At 38.2% G+C, this 22,387-nt stretch overlaps 1 long non-coding RNA gene across 1 annotated transcript in view; it reads left to right on the forward strand.

Annotated features, from left to right (window-relative positions):
- The window catches only part of LOC129006436 (uncharacterized), a 59,215-nt gene that overhangs the window by 12,288 nt on the left and 24,540 nt on the right, over positions 1–22,387 (forward strand). Inside the window, exons 3-4 of the long non-coding RNA XR_008491999.1 lie at positions 14,426–14,848; positions 17,885–18,019. This is a non-coding gene — a long non-coding RNA (uncharacterized LOC129006436). The remainder of the gene's footprint in view (positions 1–14,425; positions 14,849–17,884; positions 18,020–22,387) is intronic.

The raw sequence follows: 22,387 nt of genomic DNA on the forward strand, positions 1-22,387 counted from the left end.
TATAATTATTACATAATTAACAGAATGCAGTAAGTGTATCATCAAACCTATTATTGATAACTTTTTAAAATGTAGGCTTTGAGAAGGTTTGAAGTGTTATAGAATTTCGCTGACTTATTCGAAACGTTTTCTGAATTAGATAAAAATATCAATGATCTGTTATTGAAAAAATGTAGTCTCCCTGCTGAGAAGTTGATTAGGTTCTCTTTGAAACCAGATAATCAGAACTACAGAGAGGCTGTGTTATCCATTTATCAGAGTCTCTAGAATGTCTGTATTGTGGGTTGATCATGTATGGTTTGCTCATTGTCTTCATGGGGCTTTATCTCGAGTTCCTCTGTGATATTATAAAGCTTGCAGAGCGGCCACATCGTCCTTGTTTTTCCATCCTCTATCTTTCTCCTCATCACCCTCTTCTTTTACTTCTTATGTTTTAGCTCCACTTGATATTTTTCTAAAATGCTTCCGCTGTTAAGCGTTTAATAAAGTGTCACGTATCTCAAGCATGTGATAGGTTAAGCAGCTCATAAAAGAGAATTTACACTTGAAAAAAATCTTTATAGAAAAACACGCATTAGTGTTCTTGTTGACAAGTTCCAGCAGTGATGCTACAATATATCATATTCACTTTAAAAATATTATATTCAGTCTATTATTTAATGTGAAAATCAATTTGTTGGCTTGGACCAAAGCAGAGATTCTTGTTATATTCACAGCATGGACTATTTTAACGACTGTTAAAAGCCCTCCCATGGGAAGCAACCATTTAGCTAAATTCTATGGCATCATCCACAAAAACCATTCTATCTAGATATAACTTTTCTATCAACCAGAGACTTCAATCCGACTTCAGATGAAAGTGGCCCAGCTAGTGTTCAAATGCCTCGTGTTAGTATTGTGGTGTGTCCCACATCTGCACGACTGTGGGTCTGGCCAGGGGCAGCCAGCCCATCCTCCCAAGGTGAGGATGATTGGAAAGATTCGGTTTGGCTCTGAGGGGATTGAAAAAGGCTTCTCATCTCTCCTTTTTCTTTTTTTTCCATTGAGTCTAACATCCATATCCCTCCAACCATAACCACTTGGGAAGTATTTTTTTCTCTTATTTTGCCAGATCTTTATTCTTGAATTGCATATTAACTGAAATAAATATGTCTTATGTCCTCATTTTTGTTGCTTCTCTTATTTAAAGAGATCTGTACTTTAATAATTTTGCCTTTACTTTAAAAAAATAGAGTTTAACACAGTATAATCTATTTGGGGGAACTGTAATGCATTTTTAAATAGCTATAAAACAGTAAAGTAAAAAGATAGAGTGAAGTAACTCCATTTTCTCCATATATTTTTTAAAAGTGAACCAGTACCTAGTCATAAATGTTACTTTGCACTGTGGATTGATCCCATTTTGTAGGGCCAGAAACACACATTTTTGAGGACCCCCTTTAAGATGACAAAATACTAAAAGCATAGGCCAGGCGCTTGGCTCACGCCTGTAATCCCAGCACTTTGGGAGCCCGAGGCAGGCAGATCACCTGAGGTCAGGAGTTTGAGACCAGCCTGGCCAACATGGTGAAATCCGGTCTCTACTAAAAATATAAAAAAATTAGCCAGGCATTGTGATGCATGCCTTTAGTTTAAGCTACTTGGGAGGCTGAGGCAAGAGAACAGTCTGAACCTGGGAGGCAGAGGTTGCAGTGAGCCAAGATCATGCCACTGTACTCCAGCCTGGGCTACAAAGCAAGACTACATCACAAAAAAAAAAAAGTATAAAATAAATTATAAAGTGAAATTTTATGTAGAAAGAAAAATAAATCAAACACATTGCGATCTTTATAAAAGTATACAAATATGACAATATTATAAATTTCAGCAAATTAACATAATTTTGTAAAAATTAGCTGCCTTACCTAACTGAATAAGTTAAAAAAATTGTTAGAATTCTAATTGAGCAGCTTCTCAGGTGCAAAAGTTTATTGTATCTTTATTTAATAAAATGAATAGTAAAATTTAATTTTTCTGAAGAATATTTGATAGAATATTTTAAAATTAATAGTTTCAAAAAAGTCTTTGAGTTTTACAACTTATTATTGGTAATGGCATGTAAATTTAAGGCTGTTGTTGAATTTATGAAACCTTCTATCAAAAAACTTATACTATAAATAAAATATTAGTTATAAAAATACATAATTTATAAGATTACAAGGACTTTCAAGATTTTTTAAAAAGTTTTCATTTACTTATGATTAATTAGATTTATTAATGAGACTCATTAACCCGTTTATCAAAAACATCCCATTTCTGGTGGCCTAACATATTTCATTTTAACTTAGTGCCCGTATTTTTTGTAAATTCAGCAAGATTTTAAATCTTTTCACAGTGAGTGTCTATGATCCCCTCCTCTTTCTTCTTATTACTGTCAAATAATTCTACAGCCTTTTCATGGCCTCTGCTTGAAATTTATTTTTCAGCTGCAATAAATTACTGCTTTTGGTTTGATCTGAAAAAATGGGTTTTACATTTTAGTCTCATTGTCAGATAAAGAATTTTATTCTCAACACATATCTTTTTATTTTGTTTTATATTCCATTAATATTGTGCCTGTATTTCTCTCATGTTCTATTTAATAAATGCACTTAAAATGGTTGAAACATGACCATTCTATGTATATAAATAAGGAGCTCATAATTTCCAATTTCACTGCAACTTTCCAAAACATCCTTCAAATTAGATTATAATGGTACATTCAGGCTTTATGCATCTTTCAAATAAACTTATTCCATCTTATTTGTGTTTATCTTTCTCTTTGAAGTCTTCAAATGTATATTGTATATCTGGGAGTCCTTATAACACTGCAAAACCCAATTTCTAAGGCTTGAATACTGTAGTGAGCAGGCCATTTTGTGGTACTTAGCCTAAAGAAAAATTCAACTGTTCATGTGCGTTTTTAAATCTAGGAGACAACCTCGAAATGAAAACACAAACTTGCAAAATGCTGAAGAGTTCAACAACTTCAGATGCTATTAAAGGGGTTACTTTCTAAATAAGATTGAGAGACTGAGCTGGGCATACTGTGGCCTATGACAGCTGGCATCCTGGCGTCAGGTATTTGACATGGTTGTAGAGGGCACACTTCCAAGGCATTCCTCTGTCATTGCTTGGGCGAGCAATCGCTTATTAGATTTGACAAAAAGCCATGCAGTTATATCCTAGTAAAATTCAAACTGAAAGTACCTTTAACTCAGTCTTCCTTGAGCTGGATCCAAAAATGCCTTAAACTTTATAGCTTCACAGTAAAAGTGCCTTTGTTACATCGTGTCCCCAGTTAAAACCTGGAGGCTGACAAAGTCATGCAGTTTAGGAACTACAGCCTCAAAACTCATAAACAAGATGTGGTGAGGCCTAAATCATCATTTCTTTTATTCTCAAGGATCTTAGGGTTTCAGATTAATGATATCACTGCCAGAACAAAATACCAGACTAGGGAGGTGCTTAAACAACATAAATTTACTTTTTTATAGCTCTATAGCCTGGGAAATCCAAGGTCGAGGTGCCTGATAATTTGAATCCTGGGGAGGGCTCTCTTCCTGGCTTGGAAATGGCTGCTTTCTTGCTGTGCTCTCATGTGGTGGAGAAAGAGAGAGTGAGCTCTCTGGGGTCTCACAGGGACACTAATTCTGCTGTATCAGGGCTCTACCTTATGCCTTAATTTAACCTTAGTTACTTCCTTATTCCAAGTAGTTAAATAGGGGATTAGGGCTTTGACATATGAATTTTTGTGGGGGCAGGGAATGCTGTTTAATCCACACCCCCATGTATATCATAAATGTCTGTAATAGAACACTCTAAAAGCCAAATTAGAGACATTCCAGTTTATAAAAATTTGATTAAAATTTATTTCGTTGGCTGGGCACAGTGGCTCATGGCTGTAATCCCAGTGTCTTGCAAAGGTGAGGTGGAAGAATTGCTAGAGCCTAGGAGTTTGAGGCCAACATGGACAACATAGCAGGATTCTGTCTCTACAAAAAGCTTTTAAAAAATTAGCTGAGTATGGTGGCACACATGTGTAGTTCTAGCTACTTGGGAAGATGACTTGAACCCAGGAGTTTGAGGCTGCAGTGAGCTGTAATCATGCCACTGTATTCCAGCCTGGGCAACAGAACAAAATCCTGTCTCTAAAAAAAAAAGTAAAAAATAGAATTCTTACCTTGGTTAGGAAAACAAAAGTACCCTCTTGCATGAAAAATACACTCAACTCACTCTCTTTCCAAATCTCATTGGTGGTATTACTGAAGTTCACCTGCTTAGGTTCAGCTTTTCTTGATCTGAAGACCTATGAGCTAGAAGAACAACACAACAGTAATGTATAATGGTGTGAGAGGCACAAAATAACCACAGTGGCACATTTCCATTTACAACACAGGCATATGGCAGCTACTGCTCCATAGCAATTCTGAAACTTCCCAGGACACATATTGGTGCTTCCTTAAGCAGGTCTCAAGCTGTGTGAGTAATTCCACATGCCTTCTGTCTCTGCCTTCTTGGATCTTCCGAGTCATCTTTTTTTCCCCCCATGAAATGTGGCCAGTGCTCCAAGCTGAGTAGTTTCCTCAGCTACTTTTTACTTATAGAAATTTATGGGTCTTAAGAAGCCATTTCATTTTGAACTGACTCTTTCCTTTTCAGTCAAAGCTAGTGGTTCATCTGCTGCTCCACTTGTCTTGAAAAATTGTGTGGGTCTCCCATGAATCTTATTGTAGTGTATTCCATCTTACCAAAGCCATACCTAGAAATGTCTTTAAAATAACCCATTTTGACCTTGGCATCCTGTCTAAACTACTGAGGAACAATAGTCTTATGCTTCTTAAAAGCTTTATTGTTTGAATGAGTGATTTTCTCAGACTTCAACTAGATTTTTCTGAGGCTTTAAAAAGAATTTGAAAAGCACACTTGGCTTCAACTTTTTGCCATGTGTTTCTGATAGTACTCTGGGTTTTCTCTTTGCCTGGGGGTCATGTCTTAATTTTAGCATTATTTATCATCAGGGGAGGCTGATAATTTTCAAAATTAAGGAGTCCTTGTTTCTTTTTTTTGGTATCTGTTCTTCCTTTAGTTGATCTCTGTCTTCTTCCTAGAAGCAGCCCAATAGCATTTTGAAAACTCTACCTGGAAATTTTAGCCAATCACCATGTTTATTAGGTGCATTTTCTATTTTTCACATTACTGCAAGTGCAAATATTGGTAAACTTTCTGCCACTATGTGACAAGGATCCAGTTTTCTTCCATTTTCAATGACATTTTCTTCACTTTACATTAAGCCTTCTCCTGTAGCCTTCTCATAGCAACCAGCAGATACTTATTTTCAGTGTTTTCAAGGCTCCTCTGGTTGTCACTTACACCTTCCTCAATATTTTTCCAGCTCCTCACTGCTTGTGCATCTATTTGTGCTACCAAAATCTACAATAGTTACCTCTTGCTGCATTAAAAAAATCACCTCAAGATGGAGAGGTTTAAAGTTTTAATGCAACTATTATCCTCTCAGTTTCTAAGAATCAGGAGTTTAAGATCAAGGTAATTGGAGTCTCTCAAGACATTGCAGTTCAGGAGGACACTGGGGGCTTCAGGACCTGAAGACCTTACTGGGGGTGGAGGATCAGCTCCCAGGGTAGCTCCTTCCATGGTGGCCAATGTGTGGTGGTTGTTGGCAAGAGGCCCAATTTCTTCCCACACTGGATTGCCCTTATGGCTTAGCCATGGCCTTCCCCAGACTGTGTTATCCAAGAGAGAACAACGTGAAAGTGACAGCATTGCTGTGGCCTCACTTCAAAAGCCACTTTCACCTCTGCCAGACTCTATTCACTGGAAGCAGGTCACTCAGTCCGGCTCATTTTCGGAGGAAAGGAAAATTAGACTTGGAAAGGACAAGTGTCAAAGAATTTGTATGTGTATTTTCAAACCACTGCACAATAGCTACATGATTTGTGGAACTGGCAAATCTCTAGGGAGGATGAGATTCAAAAATGATTTGGGCAGGCACCTGCCACCAGTGCTCTGTGATTCTCATGGATTTGCCAAACCCCATGGAACATCTTTATCCTCATGATCATTTCCCTCACGATGATGAAATGGCTGCAAAATTCCCAGGAATTGCATTTGCATCCCATGCTATCCAGAGAAAAAGAAAGAGCTTTTCTCCTAGAAGTCCCAATGACACTGGAGAGATAGAACCTGGGCACGAGACAGAATGATGCTTAGTTGTTTCTGGTCAGGGAACATTTACCATGCCTTGAGTAACAAATATATGAACTGTTTACTGTCATCTTTAGGGGGATCTTATAAGGTGAAAACATATTTTATCTTAATTTATAATGTAAAAATGCAGACAACCTGACTCTAAAGTCGTATTTCATAAGGCTGCACTGTGTCCATGTGCTAATAGTCGATTGTAAGGATGAAGATTTTTGTCTGTTTGGCCCACTGTGCAGCAGCAGAGCCAAGAACAAGGCCTGACACAGAAGCAAAAGAGGTGTTGAAATATTCAATAAAGGAAAAGGTATCCATAGGATAATAACCATTGCATGAACCCAGAAGCAGTGTCTCTGGTACAAATAAGTTGTTGATTATTGGCGACTATCAGCCTGTTGATCACTACGAGCCAGGGCACTTTCAGCATTGGTTCCGCTGGTCCTGCCGTTCTCGTGGACACTATTTATGGTTCTTCCAGCTCCAGGCTTCCTACCACCTTCCCCTGAAAAGCCCTCTGTGAGCCTTATCTTTCTGGAGCAACTAATACAGACACTTCCTTCTCTGCAATAGGAGGAAGTGATTGCATGTGTTAGGACCCTTTGCCAATTGCCAAGAATGTCTAATACTGTCCCATTCATTCATCAGTAAGAAATATGAAAAGTAGCAGCACCTTCTGAGCATTTTCTGAATATTAATAACAAATTAGCCTGTTGATGGGGTCATGTTGGTCCACTTCTATTTGGTAAATGAGTATTTTTTAAGAAAAATAAATAAGTAACAGGAATATATTGCTTGAGAGTACCTCTGTGATTCAGAAATATCTGGAGTTTCTGGAGGAAACATGAAATCATGTTTCTTTCCCATTTGTTGAGCTTTCTAAGGAGGAAGGAAGTGAGAAAATTTGGAAAGTTCACAAAACATTAAAATAAAGATCATCCAATTGTTCCAATGCATGAAGGAAAAGGAACAAAACTAAAATTTTCATCTTTTGATTGTCACTATGAAACACTAATTAGGAGGGAAGTGAAACCAATCCTAGTGTTGGGATACAACAGGTCAAATTACATTTATAAGAAAAAAAAACCCTAGCATATCAATCCCTAAGGGTCTCCTTTAAAAAAGACAGAAGTTTCTATCCTAGTCTATGGATCAAGCTCAAGTCATTTCTTTTCAGTGTCGGAATTCTGATCAACCAATCTGTTCCCAGTTTCCCTGAGGTCTCTCTCCTTGGTTCGTGAACAGTATCTCTTCCTCATGCCTCTTCCCACCATCTTTCCTCCACGAGTGTCTGTGTCTTAAGCTCTTTTTACAAAGACACCAGTCGTACTGGATTGGGGCCCATCCTAATGACTTTATCTTACCTTAATTACCTGTAAAGACCTTATCTCCAAATATAGTCACACTCTGAGGTATTAAGGATGAGGACCTTTAACACATGGATTTTGGGGAACATGGTTAATTCAGTCCATAACACCAAAAATTATTTTAAATCAGGGTTCTTTGAAAGTGAAAGACAATCTCCTGTTTGAGTCCCCTACCCCACCTCTCTAACCAGGTATGGAGTTTTAGTAAGCCTGTCCTCGTGTATCCCACATGGACTAGAGGTGACTGGACACACTGTAAACAGCATACTTTACTCATGAAGAAGAAGTGCAGCAGCCAGAAGAGGCTGTGGGAAACATTACATCCCCACGGAGCTAGGTCACTTTGGATGAAATATTTATTTCCCATTTTTTCCACCTTCAGAGACATGGAACATTTTTTTTTCCTGTTTTTTGTTATTGTTTGTTTGTTTTTTGTTTGTTTGTTGTTTTCTTTTTGTTTGTTTTTGTTTGTTTTGTTTGTTTCTTTTTTTTTTGTTTTTTTGTTTTTTTTTGTTTGTTTGTTTTCAGATGTTGAGGTTCTGAAATTTTAAATATCCTTAGCTTAGCTTAGCCAATAGAAAAAAAGTTTGTTTTTTTTGTTTTGGAGATGGAGTCTTGCTCTGTCACCCAGGCTGGAGTGCAGTGGTGCAGTCTCGGCTCACTACAACCTCTGCTTACTGGGTTCAAGTGATCCTCATGTCTCAGCCTCTCGAGTAGCTGGGATTACAGGTGCCCGCCACCACAGCTGGCTAATTGCTGTGTTTACAGTAGAGACCGGGTTTCACCAGGTTGGCCAAGCTGGTCTCGAACTCCTGACCTCAGGTGATCTGTCCACCTCTACCTCCCAAAGCACTGGGATTACAGGCATGAGCCACCATGCCTGGCACAAAAGTTCCTTTTTAGATCAAAGAAGATAATGGCTTGTCATTAAAATTGTATTTTTTGCATTGAAAAAAAAAAAACGCTACCATGGATGGAAAACATTCTAATCCCCTTTCCACCATCACAAAGTATTCAGATGAGGGAAGCAGGCTGGGTATGGGGCATCTAAGTTAGAGTAGATTCTGGCTCTGATGAGACTTTTACATATTACAATAGCTCTGAGCTTCTGGAAACTTAGGCTAAGGGACCTGATTTTCTAAGACTGCGTGTTCTAAATAACAGATAAAACAGCCGAGTCTCCATTTAGCCTGGTCACTTGTGTCTCTTCCATTTCTTCTTAGGAAATGCAAAATGGTGGTGCTTTAACAAATAGGAAGCATTTTAGAAAGCATAGCTACTCTCAATGCATTAACTAGCAAGATGGAAATAAATACACGCAGCTTGTATCTTCTGATAAAACTCCATGACAGAGAGGAGGGAGCAGGCCTGGGTGCGTGGGGAAATGCCACCTCCTGAGCAGCCAGGGTGTCTGATGCTGCCTGAATGTCTGGCGGTCACATGTGATTGGCTCAGGAAAGTCCCAGAGTATTTTAGGGTATTTAAGGTTTTGACTGGCAAGTAAATTTTTAATAACGTTATTTTCTTAAGTGCAGCAAATCATCTTTTGTTTTTTAAAGCACACCCTTTTAGAAAATAGCAGTTCACTTAAAACTGAGCTCATGGCCGGGTGCCATGGCTCACGCCTGTAATCCCAGCACTTTGGGAAACCGAGGTGGGTGGATCACCTGAGGTCAGGAGTTCAAGACCAGCCTGGTGAAAGTGCAAAATTCCGTCTCAAAAAACAAAAACAAAAACAAACAAACAAGCAAACAAAAAAAACCTGAACTCACATGACAGATTCGAAATATAGATTCTCAAAATAATTATTAGATATTTCCACTCAGAGGAAGACTATTGCTGTCACCGATGTTTACATCTTTTTATTTGAAGGGTGACTTTATAGTATCCAAATAAATTGGCTCAAAATAAGATGAACGTTTAAATTTAAGCTTCCTTTCTGCAGATCTGTATACTACATCATTTTAGGTTATTTCTTACTTTTTGTGTTTTAAGAAACAAATTGGGATGTAGTGTCTTACTAAGCTATTTGGACTTGTTCCTACAAACACTTATGTAAGAGTTCACCAAAAAGAGAATTTATAGGGAGCACTGCCAGCCTCCAACATTGCAATGTAGAAAAACAAAGTTACAAGTGAAACTGGTCCTTGCCCTTTGTTTTCATTCTTCTGTTTAATTAGGGGAGGCATAGCTGTGGATGATTTATATTCAGTATCATGCACCCTATTAATTATCTTTTTATTCCCAACAAGGCCTTCAGACAACACTCCCGCACTGGGTTTATGAGAGTAACCCCCACCTTCCCAGGAAGTTGGAAGCATTGCCCCAGCCTTTCCAGAAGCTCTGCCTGCCGTTAGCTTGGATCATGAAAATTGGCTTGGCCAGGAGAATACATTATAAGGCCCCAAACCGCGCCAAATCTTAAGGCCTCAGAGCATAAAGATAAACTGATTTACAATTATTTTCATTACAATGTCATTTTAGGTATATGAATGAACAAGACCCTGGTAAATATTTACTATCTATTCTGCACTATAAAAAGTAGGGAAAGAAAGACTCACCTGCTTTCAAGTTGTATTCAGTATCTGGGAAGATAATTTTAAAAGGAAATCTTTAAAAGACCTTATCTATAGAGGGATGTTTTGGGCTCTGAGCCCCCTGAGAATAAAGGCTGGGTTTGTCTTGTTGACAGCTGGAACCCAACCTGTGAGATACCAGCTAGCACACAGTAAGTATCTCATAGATAACTGTTGGATGGAGGTTGTTGATGGAATCCTAATAAAGAGACTATTACTTTTTTTTTCTTTTTTTGAGACAGAATCTCATTCTTTTGCCCAGGCTGGAGTGCAATGGTGTGATCTCAGCTCACTGCAACCTCCACCTCCTGGGTTCAAGTGGTTCTCCTGCCTCAGCCTCCCTAGTAGCTGGGATTACAGGTGCCCGCCACCACGCCTGGCTAATTTTTGTATTTTTAGTAGAGAGAGGGTTTCGCCATGTTGGTCAGGCTGGTCTCAAACTCCTGACCTCAGGTGATCCACCTGCCTCGGCCTCCCAAAGTGCTGGGATTACAGGTATGAGCCACCGTAACTTGTCCAAGAGACTATTACTCTTTACAGTTCTGATCTGTAAGTCTTTCTAGCTGAGAGTGGTATGATTGTTGGCAACTTTTGGAGCAAGGATCCGGAGAAGATGTGAAATTCTGTATGAGATATTTGTTGTTTTGCAGATTAACCTAATACGAATGATATGGAAGTATGTTTTATTTAAAAATCAAATGGTAGGTATATAGGTAATGGGGAATTCTCAAAGTAACCAAAGATTCCTTTAGGATTCTGCTGATGGTTTGTGACCAGAGCCTCTGCTTCCTTTCCCTTTAAGTACGGCAGACTAAACAGACCCAAATAGAGTAATGTATTGGTTCCATGGAAAGAATTAAAATCACATATTCCAAGCAAAAATATCTTTATCATTATGCTAACCACTAAGTTCTGTTATTTTCCCTCAAATTATACTCTGAGTGTGTCTTTTTGGTGGAGTGTGCAACTGTCATCCCTAGATCATTGCAACACTTTCCCAGATGAATGACCTAACATGGACTCTCCATATTCTTTTTCATTCTATGCACTACAGCCAGACTAATCTTCCTTAGAAATTACTTTCATCTGTCTCCTTGCTCAAGCATTTCCAAAAGCTCAGTGCACTGCACTACGTCAGCCTCTGTGTTCTCCAGGATTTGATCCTGCTATTCTGGAGAACAAACTCCTCCCGCCATCCAAGTGCCCCACAGGCCAGTCTAATTTATTCCTGGACTCATCTGACCTTGGCCCAAGAGGGCCTTACTTGCAATACACTGTCCTATCTCCTCTTCTCATCCAGAGCAATATGGTCCACTTAGGCAATTTGGTCCAGAAGGTCTCCCTGAATCCTGACACCCCAGCTGTCAGTGTTACTTCTCTTTGAGTCCTTAATCCTTCAAGTTCAAGGTCAGAAAACCTGGATTCATCTTTACCCTCTACTTGTTTCATGAATGTGAGCCTTGGGACCTATGTAAATGGTGAACTCTTACAAGGCTAAGACCGTGATATTTTGTCTCTTCAATAACACTGATCAAGATAGCCACAAAACGAAAACTATGACAAAAAAAAGAGGTACTTTTAAAACTCTTGTCTTGATACTCAGAAATTACATATTTAACCAATCTTTGACTAATATTCTCAGTAACCTAAAACAGTCTAAATTCAACAACGGGGAAACCAAAAAACCTGAACACAAATGCATTCATTTTACAGCCTCGTTTAGGGTTTTTGCAAGCATAGAACTAGTATGACATTACATAACGGTGTGGATTTCAGGGATAGAGATCAGTCACCAGCACACTGGGGAACACGTTTTGTCTCATTCCGTGATCTATCAAAGAGCTGTTAGAAATCCTAGGATGAGCACACGGCTGGTGGCCGCTCACTACAAGGAAGGAGAAATGTTCTTTTATTTTTACATGCCAACATCTAATTATGAGAACATTAGCCATTTCACTGTATAGAAATCTGTAGATAGTCTTATTTTATTCTCTAATCACAAGTAATATTTCCCATGGTATTAACAGAGTCAAATTAACTGATTGCATTCTCACAGCCTGGGAGCTAGACTCCACTCGGGACATCTTTGACGGTGCTGGATAAGAGCTGCTTATTCATTCTGCCTGCATCTATTGTCTGCTCTTTTGTAAAGTTTCACCGAAAGATTTGAACGTGGCTTTGGAAATGAACCACCTCCATGCTCAAGCTTGAAAGTTTTCAATACAAGCATACAAAGTGAGAACAGGGAGCCTAGGAGAGGCTGGGGATGAGGAAGAATGGGCGGTGTCTTTTGTGACCAAGTTTCCTCAGCGGGGCATTTGTTCCTGGGGGCAGAATTTAGGCACCAGATCAGACTTCTCTACAGAATCAGCTAAGCTGCCTGAGCTGATCCTGAGTAAAGTAAATGATGAATTTGTTGATGAGAATCGGCAAATCTAGTCCTACCACTTTATTCATACTAATCCTCGGCTGGGCTGGGAGGACTTTGTGTGGTAGGGAAACCCATTGCCATGGTCCTAATCCTCACATCCTGGATGTGCATGGTGCATCTGGTTGCCTTGCCTGGAACATGTGTTCATGGGCTCTTCCACATCCTTGGAAAGTTGAGGGGGCTTTACCTAGAGTCTTGTGCCATCTGGATGTCTACCTCTGACTTGCTTCTGTTTAATGAAATTCATGACCTGTGAAGTAGTGACCGCCGATTGATGCCAAACAGCAATTTGGACCTCATTACTGACAATGTTTGTAAAAGCACAAAGTGAACCATTGTGGAAAATTAAGGGAAACGGTACTTATTATGTAATAATAAGAAACTTACACATTATTTTTATGTAGTGGAGATACTTTGGAGGGATTTGTATGAGTTAAAATCACATTTTTCCCTTGAACGGTCTTAATCACACTCCAAGTCTTTTGCACTTTCTCATGTTCTCACAGAAGCATCATAGTCATCACTGGAGCAGGCAGGGATTGCTATCCCCATTTTATGGATGAGAAACTGAGATTTGAAGCTCTTTATGAGCATGATAACAACTAACACTTACTGAGTGCTTATGATATGGGAGGCATTATTCGGAATGCTTATGGGTATCAACTAATGAATGTAATCCCAAGGTCAAACTATGAGGTAGGTTCTATTATTATTTCCATTTTGTAGATGAGAAATTGAGGCACAGAGAGTCTAAGCAACTTGCCTGTGGTCACACAGCTAATAACTGGAACCTAGTTATTCTGTCTTCGGAGCTTCCATTTTAACCACTTTGCTATGCTGTCTTTGTCATTATAATTCTATAACTAATACTCACTTGCACTTGTCTGTTTATACATCTGCCCTTCCTTTAAAGAATTTGAGCTTCTTGAAGGAGATCATTTGTTTCATTCACATTTTAAAATTTTGGTGTTGACATAATATCCCGGCAAAAGGCTGGTTTTCAATCTGTGCTCACTTGAATATATAAGAATAATTAATCTGCTGCTGGTTTCCTACGAGTAAACATTCATGCTACAACTTGAAATCAGCCTTTTGACTTTTAATGCTTTTGAAATGTGATTTCAAGGTTTATATTTTCTGTCTAAAATAGGTCAATTTGTTTTTTGAACAATGTATTCCTTGTCTCAATTCCAATTGTGAGTATGGGTCAGTTTTCTGGAATGGTCAAGAATAGTTTGACCACACACAAATGTTCACAAGCAAATGGAAATTTGTTTCTAACTTTCCCTTTGCCAAATCACACACGACACTCAGTCCAGACCCTCCTTTTACTGCCTGCTCTCGTTTTCTTCCCCGGCTCCCAGCGTATCTGCTCGAGCTTCTGTGTCCTAAATAACTTGGGAGTTACCAGTCTTCTTTAAGGATCTGGTGTTCTAAAAGGTTTCTAAACAATTTTATAAGGTTTTTATTACTTAATTGACAAGAATTTATTAGCAAGAGTGGCAAGTAAATAAGGACGTCTTAAAAACAAAAAGTTGTTTTACTTCCCATTTCACTTTCTCTCTCTCTAGCTGTTTTCCTTCACTAATATTTCCAAAACACACAACAACAGTTGGCATCACTTGCATATAAACAGCTCTTCCATGTCACTGAGAAAATGGCAAGATCCAGGGAGGAAAAATGGATACAGGATGTAAATAGGAAATCCTCAAAACAGGAATTTCAAAATGTCAACAAACAGGCAAAACTTTCTTTCAACAGCGCTATTATGACTGGTATGTTTCACTTGCTTTTTTCTTTTTCTTTTTCCCCAGCAAATTGTTCAAATGTCGGTGTGCCCTCATGAACAGAAACTATGGCACAGTGGGTCCTGCTCAAGACTTCCTCTCAATTATAGGTCCTGGGGTTTTTTTGTCTGAATATCAGGCAAAGAGGAAGGACAGCTATGATGGAGGAGTCTCCTGCCACCCTTCTGGTCGTCACTGTAGTGCCCAGTTGAATGGTGTGTCCATTGAGGTTGGAGTCCCCATCCTGTTCTGGGTCCTGGCCCCCCACAGGCTCCAGGGATATAACCCTTCCAGTTCAGGATCATGTGCTCAGGCACTGTTTCCTGAGGCTGTAGCAGTTGCTTTTGAAGCATGTTCCAGCTTCAACCACGTGCTTGGATGACACCAGCTCTTCCCACATACTCTTCCCCAGCTCCTGTGTTGAGTTTGGCTTCCACCTTCCTTCAGCTGGTAAGGTTCTCTGTTTCTCTTTAATGTGTGGGTTTCAAATCTTAGTCATAATCCCTTCACCTGCCATGCCCTGTTCTACCTTGAATAGGCCTTCATATTTTGAATTCTGGACCAGAGATGGGTTCTTGGTACTCATCTCTTCCAGAAAATTTTGCATTGCTTTTGCAACAAGCCTGAGCCAACAGCAGTACTCTGCATCGTGCTGTGTTTCAGGGTGGGAAAGCCTTGGCCGCAGGGCAGGGAGCCCCATTCAGTAACTGCTGTGGTGACGCTGTCTCCCGCCACATAGAGAAGCTGACAGCATGATGTTACATTTGCCGCATGGTTGCACCCACTTATACTGGCAATCGAAACTACATGAATTACCACAACAAAGAGAGTATTTTTGTCTATTGAATGATCCAAAATTACAAAAACAAATGTGAAAAAGTGGCTACACTTATGCATCATTTATGGGAGTATAAATTTTATATATATATAAAATATATATTTTATATATATATAAAAAACAGGGTCTCACTATGTTGCCCAAGCAATTCTGGAGCTCCTGCGCTTAAGTGATCCTCCTGCCTCAGCCTCCGAAGTAACTGGAATTATAAGTGTGAGCCACTGTGCCCAGCAATTACAAAATTTTTGGAATGCAATTGGGAAGTACAGCTGAAAAACTTCAGCAACTTGGGCCATTTGTACAATCACACTTCTTGGAATTTATCCTAAGGAAATCAGTAGTCAAGTTCACAAAAACTGCAACAGTCATTACAGAAAAACAGAAGAAAGGGAAATAAAAATAATTAAAACCTACCAGTAGGAGATTGCACAAATAAATCATGTTATAACTATACAATGGGCTATTATGTAACCATTAAAATGATTCTCTATCCTAGATCTATACTTATTGCCATATAATAATAACCGTAATATATTGTTATTTGATAAAAGAAGGTAGTACATGTGAGGTAGTATGTCTCATTTCTATTAGAAAAAACTACACACAAACATAAACATCAAAGAAAGGGATCTGGGAAGAGAAGACAAGAAGCTCCCAGTGCATTGCTTGGGAGAAACACAACCTATGTTGTCAGTAACTAATTTCCAGGGTGACGTCACTGGCAATTTCACTTATTTGTGTTTTTCTATACTGATTATATACATATATATATACATATTTAACCAAAATATTATAAGATTATTTTTATTTTTTTGATTACCATTTGTGTGGCTGTGGTTCCCAAGTGACAGGCTCCACAGAAAGTTTTACAATCATTTTCAGCTGAAGTCTCACAAAACCGCCTCAGGTCAGAATCACCGCGATTCTGTGCTTCTATAAATGAGGCATGCAGAATTGAAGCGATTTTACAAGTTCATAAAACTAGTGACCAGTGGAGCTGGTATTTGAACCCTGACCATCTTGTATGATCATAAATTATTCTCATAATCAGAAAAAGAGATGATAAAAATCTACTTATTGAAAAAGAAGAAAAAAAGTATTTCTCTCATCTTCATAACACTGGACAATACTTAACCCCTTTATTCATAAAATATTAAACAAATGCAAAGTTAAATAAGAGATTGCTGTTTTTTTTTCTTTTTGTTTTCTCTTTCCACCCAGAGTCTAGACTATTTCATAGTTAATTTTCTGGTTATTAAAGATATCATCAAGCTGAACATTCTTTCATTACAAGGGATAATCAGCTGATTTCTGTGTTTTTCTTCTCTGTGAAAAACATGCCCACAGAAACTGTTCTTTCCAAATCTACTCATGAACATATTACAAAGAAGGTCTGCTCCCCGATGATGCAAGATGCCCAAGAGTCCGAAAGGCAGAACAGATCAAGTGGGCTTGATCAGAGGGGCTTGGCTGCTACGAATGCTTGGTGGTGTCCATAGATTGCAGAGGTAGACAGTGTTTGTATTAGTCTGTTCTCATACTGCTATAAAGATACTACCCAGACTGGCTAATTTATAAACAAAGGAGGTTTAATTGACTCAGAGTTCTGCATGCTTGGGAGGCCTCAGGAAACTTACTGTCATGATGGATGGGGAAGTAGGTACCTTCCTCATAAGGCGGCAGAAGAGAGTGTGTGTGCGAAGGAGGAACTGTCAAATGCTTATAAAACCATCAAGGATCTGGTGCGAACTCACTTGCTATCACAAGAACAGCATGGGGGAAACTACCTCCATGATCCAATCACCTGCCTCCCTCGACAGGTGGGAATTACAATTCAAGATGAGATTCCGGTGGAAACGCAGAACCAAACCGTATCAATGTTGATTGAGCTATTGGGCAAATCTATAGCAGAAAACTTACCATAAAAACCAGATATTCACAACATTTCCAACTGCACAGAGAACACTGACAGATGCATGAAAGAAATGTTTTCTGCCACCATGAGCTTTCTGCCATTCTGGAAATAAATAACGTACACAGAACACACACAAATACACATGAAATACTATCTCATTATTCCTCCTAGAAAATCTTCAGGCTCATATCCACACACATACATGCAAGCACACACATACACTGTTGCTGGACTGTCAAAAAGTAATTTAGGATCACAGTTCCACCACTCTCACACTCACAATAAAGGTCAAAGTCAGATGTAGGCTGAGCCCCAAAGCTGCCTTCGTCTCCAGGGAATCTTGGATGACAGTGGAGGGTCTGTGAGAGGAGAAGCCAAGGCTCAGAACCACCAGGCGGGGTCATAAGGAGACTTCGATGGCTGCACCTTCCGCATGAGAATGAACTAGAAATAAACACACCTGACAGAATGGAACACCAGAAAGAGGTGCATTCCATCATCCTGGCCCTGAGTGTAGGGAAACGAATCAACAAAGCACTCCTGATCTAACCAGAAGCTGGCCCTCACATCAAATTGTAATGCTGTCTGAATAAATTTTCAGCAAAATTTTTGGTCCAGTAAACCTTGAAGACAATTTTGAAGTTTAAAATAATATGCTTAAAAGAAGAAAATACAAATGTTTTCTAGAGAAATAGACCTAGAACACAGCCTCAGATAATTCTCACAGTGGTAGGTTTCAAAGATAATGAAAAACATCATGATACCAGACACAACACCTCAAGGAAGAAGGCACAATGAGTGAGACACAGCAGACACGACTGACTGCAGAACCAATCCTGCACACTCTTAGACACTGGAATTGTCTAAGGTATAATACAGCTATAGTATATTATATAATGTTATATATAATATAAATGTCTCATATACATAAATACTGTGTTTATATTACTTATAAATAATTTATAATTGAAATATTTATAAATAAAGATACTATTATATATTACAATTATAAATTGTTATAATTATATACCATATAATTATATATTCTTATAAATTATCATTATGAATTATATTACTGTTATAAATGATATATTTATGTAATTATATATTATAAATAATAAAAGGTAACATATACGTGTATATTATATACATACTTAATAAAGTTAAATGTAGGAATTGACTAAAAAATGTAAGCAAATAATGAGGACTCTACAAAACAGCCAAGCAAATTTGAAAGGAAAACACCAAGTGGAATTTCGTTTTTCTTTTTCTTTTTTTTTGAGGAGTCTCGCTCTGTTGCCAGGCTGGAGTGCAGTGGTGTGATCTCAGCTCACTGCAACCTCTGCCTCCTGGGTTCAAGTGATTCTCCTGCCTCAGCCTCCCAAGTAGATGAGACTACCTATGTGCATCACCACACCCAGCTAATTTTTTTTGTATTTTTAGTAGAGATGGGGTTTCACCATGTTGGCCAAATTGGTCTCGATCACTTGACCTTGTATTCCACCCACCTTGGCCTCCCAAAGTGCTAGGATTACAGGCATGAGCCACCGTGCCCAGCCCCAGGTAGGATTTTCAGAAATGATAAGTAAAGTGTCTGAAGTTAAAAAATAATAATTCAGTTTCAATTATGAATACACAGTTGAAGAGACAATTAGTGAATTGGAAAGTAAATCTGATATAATGATATAAATTGTAGTAATAAAGCAAGTAAAATTAAAGAGGTGTGATGAAGAAGGCAAGTTCTAAAATTCATCTACTCAGATTTCCAGAAGAGAGAATTTGAGTAGTTAACATGTAACGAGTTTCCAGATTTGTTGAAAGACGCCAATTCTGAAGTCGAATATCAAGTAGGATACAGTAAAAAGAAAAATCAACAGCTATATTACTCAAAATACAATTTCAAACAAACAGTAGTTACTTAAAGCCCTTAGTGAGAAAATACAGATTAATTTCAAAGGAATCGCAATAAGAACTAACGTTTCTTCCCAGATGCAACAAGGGAAATCAAAAAAGAGTTGAAATTACTTCCTATTTGTGTTGAAAAATATCAATAGTCAACCAGATTTTATGTCCACTAAAACTGTTTTTCAAGAATGAGTGTAAAATTAAGACATAAAATCTGAGAGTTGCCAAAGGAACCTAAACGAAGAAAAATTTCAGTTTATGGAATTTAAATGTTATAATTAAGATACAGGGCACAAATATTATAGACATTCAATATGAATAGACCTTTGCATTGTAATGGAGAAGGGAAGAGATGGTGATTAAATTTTGACTTCTGTATGGAAACTGTTAAATAATACTAAACACTAACATAATAGAAATAGGGACTGTAAATTCAACTTGGTAGAAAATTTTTAAATGTAGGGAGAGGAAAAAAGCCTCTAAATTCAAAAAACGCCAAGAAGGAGGAAAAGTCCAAAAGAATGATAGCACGCATGAGAAGAATAGAAAGCACAATATGAGATAGTAAAATAAAATTCAAATATGTCAGCAATCCAAAAGGTTCTGATGGAAGAAGAGGCTGAGCTTCTGTAAGGAAGAGAAGAGGATTGGATTTCTCCCTCTCTGGAGAGTCCCCACGAGTGGACGTAGGCTGGTGGATGGCCCTGCACACTCTTCTCTCGGCCTGCTTCACTGGCTCTAAGGTGCCTTTTCAGCTGTGACCATACCTGGGTCTGCAGAAACGGGTGAAGGTGGACACCTAGGAGCTCCTTTCTCAGACTGAGACCCAGTCACCCCCAGCAGCCTGTGCACCTTTGCTCCATTCTGCTTCTCCCAGCTCACTCATACGTAGCTACGAGCACTCCCAGGACATGCTCAGCTCGGGGAAGGACCTGGGAGAAGGTTCTATGAGTAGAAGGAAGACGTGGAGAACGGAAACTGTAGGCAATTAGCACTCTTCCCTTCAACACTAAATGGGAATAGACTCGACATTGTGGTTGAAAAGCAAATATTTTCATACTGGATTAAAAAATATCTAGCTAAATGCTATTTACGAGAGACACATCCAAATTACAAGAATTTAGAAAATTTGGCAGTTAAAAGAATTTTTCTTCTGTAAACTGATTATCTATCTATATCTATCACTGTTATAAACTGATATACATATATAAATGTTATGTAAATACACACACTTGTACACATATGCATGTACACACAGACAAAGGAAAGCTGATTTAATCCTCTTATTATTAGGCAAAAGAGACTTAAAAGGCAGAAACCACTACTAAAGATAAAGAGAGAGGGTCATTATATAACATAAATGTTTCAATTTTCTCAAGGAAAATATAACTAAGCTTACATACACTTAGTAATAAAGTTTCAAAAGCAAATATTAGCAAAACAAGGAAAAATAGAGTTCAACATTTTATTAGGGAATGTTTAATAGAATGGGCTTGCTTCACACTTTCTAGCTGTGTGACATCGGAATGTTTCTTGAGTTGTCTATGACTCATAATGGCAAAATGGTACAATAAGATAAATACTTCCTAATGTATTAAATAAAACAGTGTGGATAATGTACCTAGCAAAGTATCTAGTGTGCAGGAAATAGTCCATCAAAATTAAATACTGTTATTATAACATTTTTGATGAAAGTGGTAATAAAGCAATATTAGAGAAAAAAGACTTGAATTACTTTTGCACCAACCCATAGCAAATAATAATCTTTTCATTTCTGATTGCTGCTATGACCACAGAAAAAAATAGATCCATGAAGAAACATGAAAAACAAATAAAAACCTATCTGATAGTGGAGGTTATTGCTCTATTTCCCTTGGAGGCAAAACATATTTTCAAAAAAATTCTTCTTTTCCTCCAAATTCTCCAACTTTTATTTTTAATTATATATACTGCTATGAAATCCACATATTATTTTCTGCCTGAGTAATATTTTGAAATGCAAGTGACCATTCTGCTATTGACTCATTACGCTGCAATTTTTTCGATCTATGTGAACACGTGTAGAAAGCTCTAAAAACAGAAAGCACAGCATCACCAAAGGCAAAATAGAACCCACTATTGGTATTGGATAGCGTTGCCTATATGATCAAAAATGTGTACATTGATTAAGTGTGAAACATTTATTCTGCTCAATGGCTTCCCAATTTAGTGTAAACATATAATTCTACGCTGATTCTTCTGGTTAGAGCCATGGTATATCAATGTGGTCTTCTAGACGCCTCTGCATTTACTTTGAGTGTAGACATGATTGGGTTCAAAGTAAACTCAGTCGTCTTTGATTTGGTTGCATGCGGAGCCAGTGCCATCCGTGCTACTTAGCTTCAGATTGTTTCTAAGTATCCCTGAAAAACATCAGGCACACACAGAACCACTATCTTACCCTTGGGGTTTGTCAACTCATAGCCCTACTGCTTTACACAAAGAAGGTGGTTAAACATGCATTTTTTTAAAAGGCATATTTGGTCCCTCTAAAACAGAGCAATAAAATTGCACAATCTAAAGGAAGGAACAGTTTGTTTTGCCCTTTTTATTGCCAGTTAAATGCCAGAAGACTTTTAAAGTAACAGCAATCCGTGTAAAGGGGGGAAAAAAAAGCAAATAAAATTTTTATGAGTTAAAAATAAACCTAATGCTCTTTCCTCTTCCATAGTTTTACAAAACTTTCTGTACCTTTTGGCATAAGGAACTGCATATAATACATAATATTTTTGCTCTGCAAATACCAGCAAGGCATCATATAAAATTATAGCTGTAGGAATGAAGATGCTGTAAAACCAAGCAGGGAAACAGAACATTTTCATACAGAGTAACACAGTTGATGTTATTTTCACTCTAACAAAGCAAAATTTATTGTAAGAGTAAAAGAGGCTGGGTGTGGTGGATCACGCCTATAATCCCAGCACTTTGGGAGGCCGAGGTGGGCAGATCACTTAAGGTCAGGAGTTCAAGACCAGCCTGGGCAACATGGTGAAACCCTGTCTTTACTGAAAACACAAAAATTAGCCAGGTGTGGTGGCTCATGCCTGTAATCCCAGTTACTCAGGAGACTGAAGCAGGTGAATTTCTTGAACCCAGGAGGCAGAAGTTGCAGTGAGCCAAGATCATGCCACTGTACTCCGGGCTGGGCCACAGAGCAAGACTCTGTGTTTAAAAAAAAAAAAAAAAAAAAAAAGTGGTGTTGGCTGTATGCTTTATTTTGCTTATATAAAACCTCTTAAAAATAGCATTCATTATAGGTGGCTTTTATTTTTAAACAGAGCAGTTGCTGCTT

Source organism: Pongo pygmaeus, chromosome 8 (assembly GCF_028885625.2).
Source record: "Pongo pygmaeus isolate AG05252 chromosome 8, NHGRI_mPonPyg2-v2.0_pri, whole genome shotgun sequence".
NCBI classification, from domain to species: domain Eukaryota; kingdom Metazoa; phylum Chordata; class Mammalia; order Primates; family Hominidae; genus Pongo; species Pongo pygmaeus.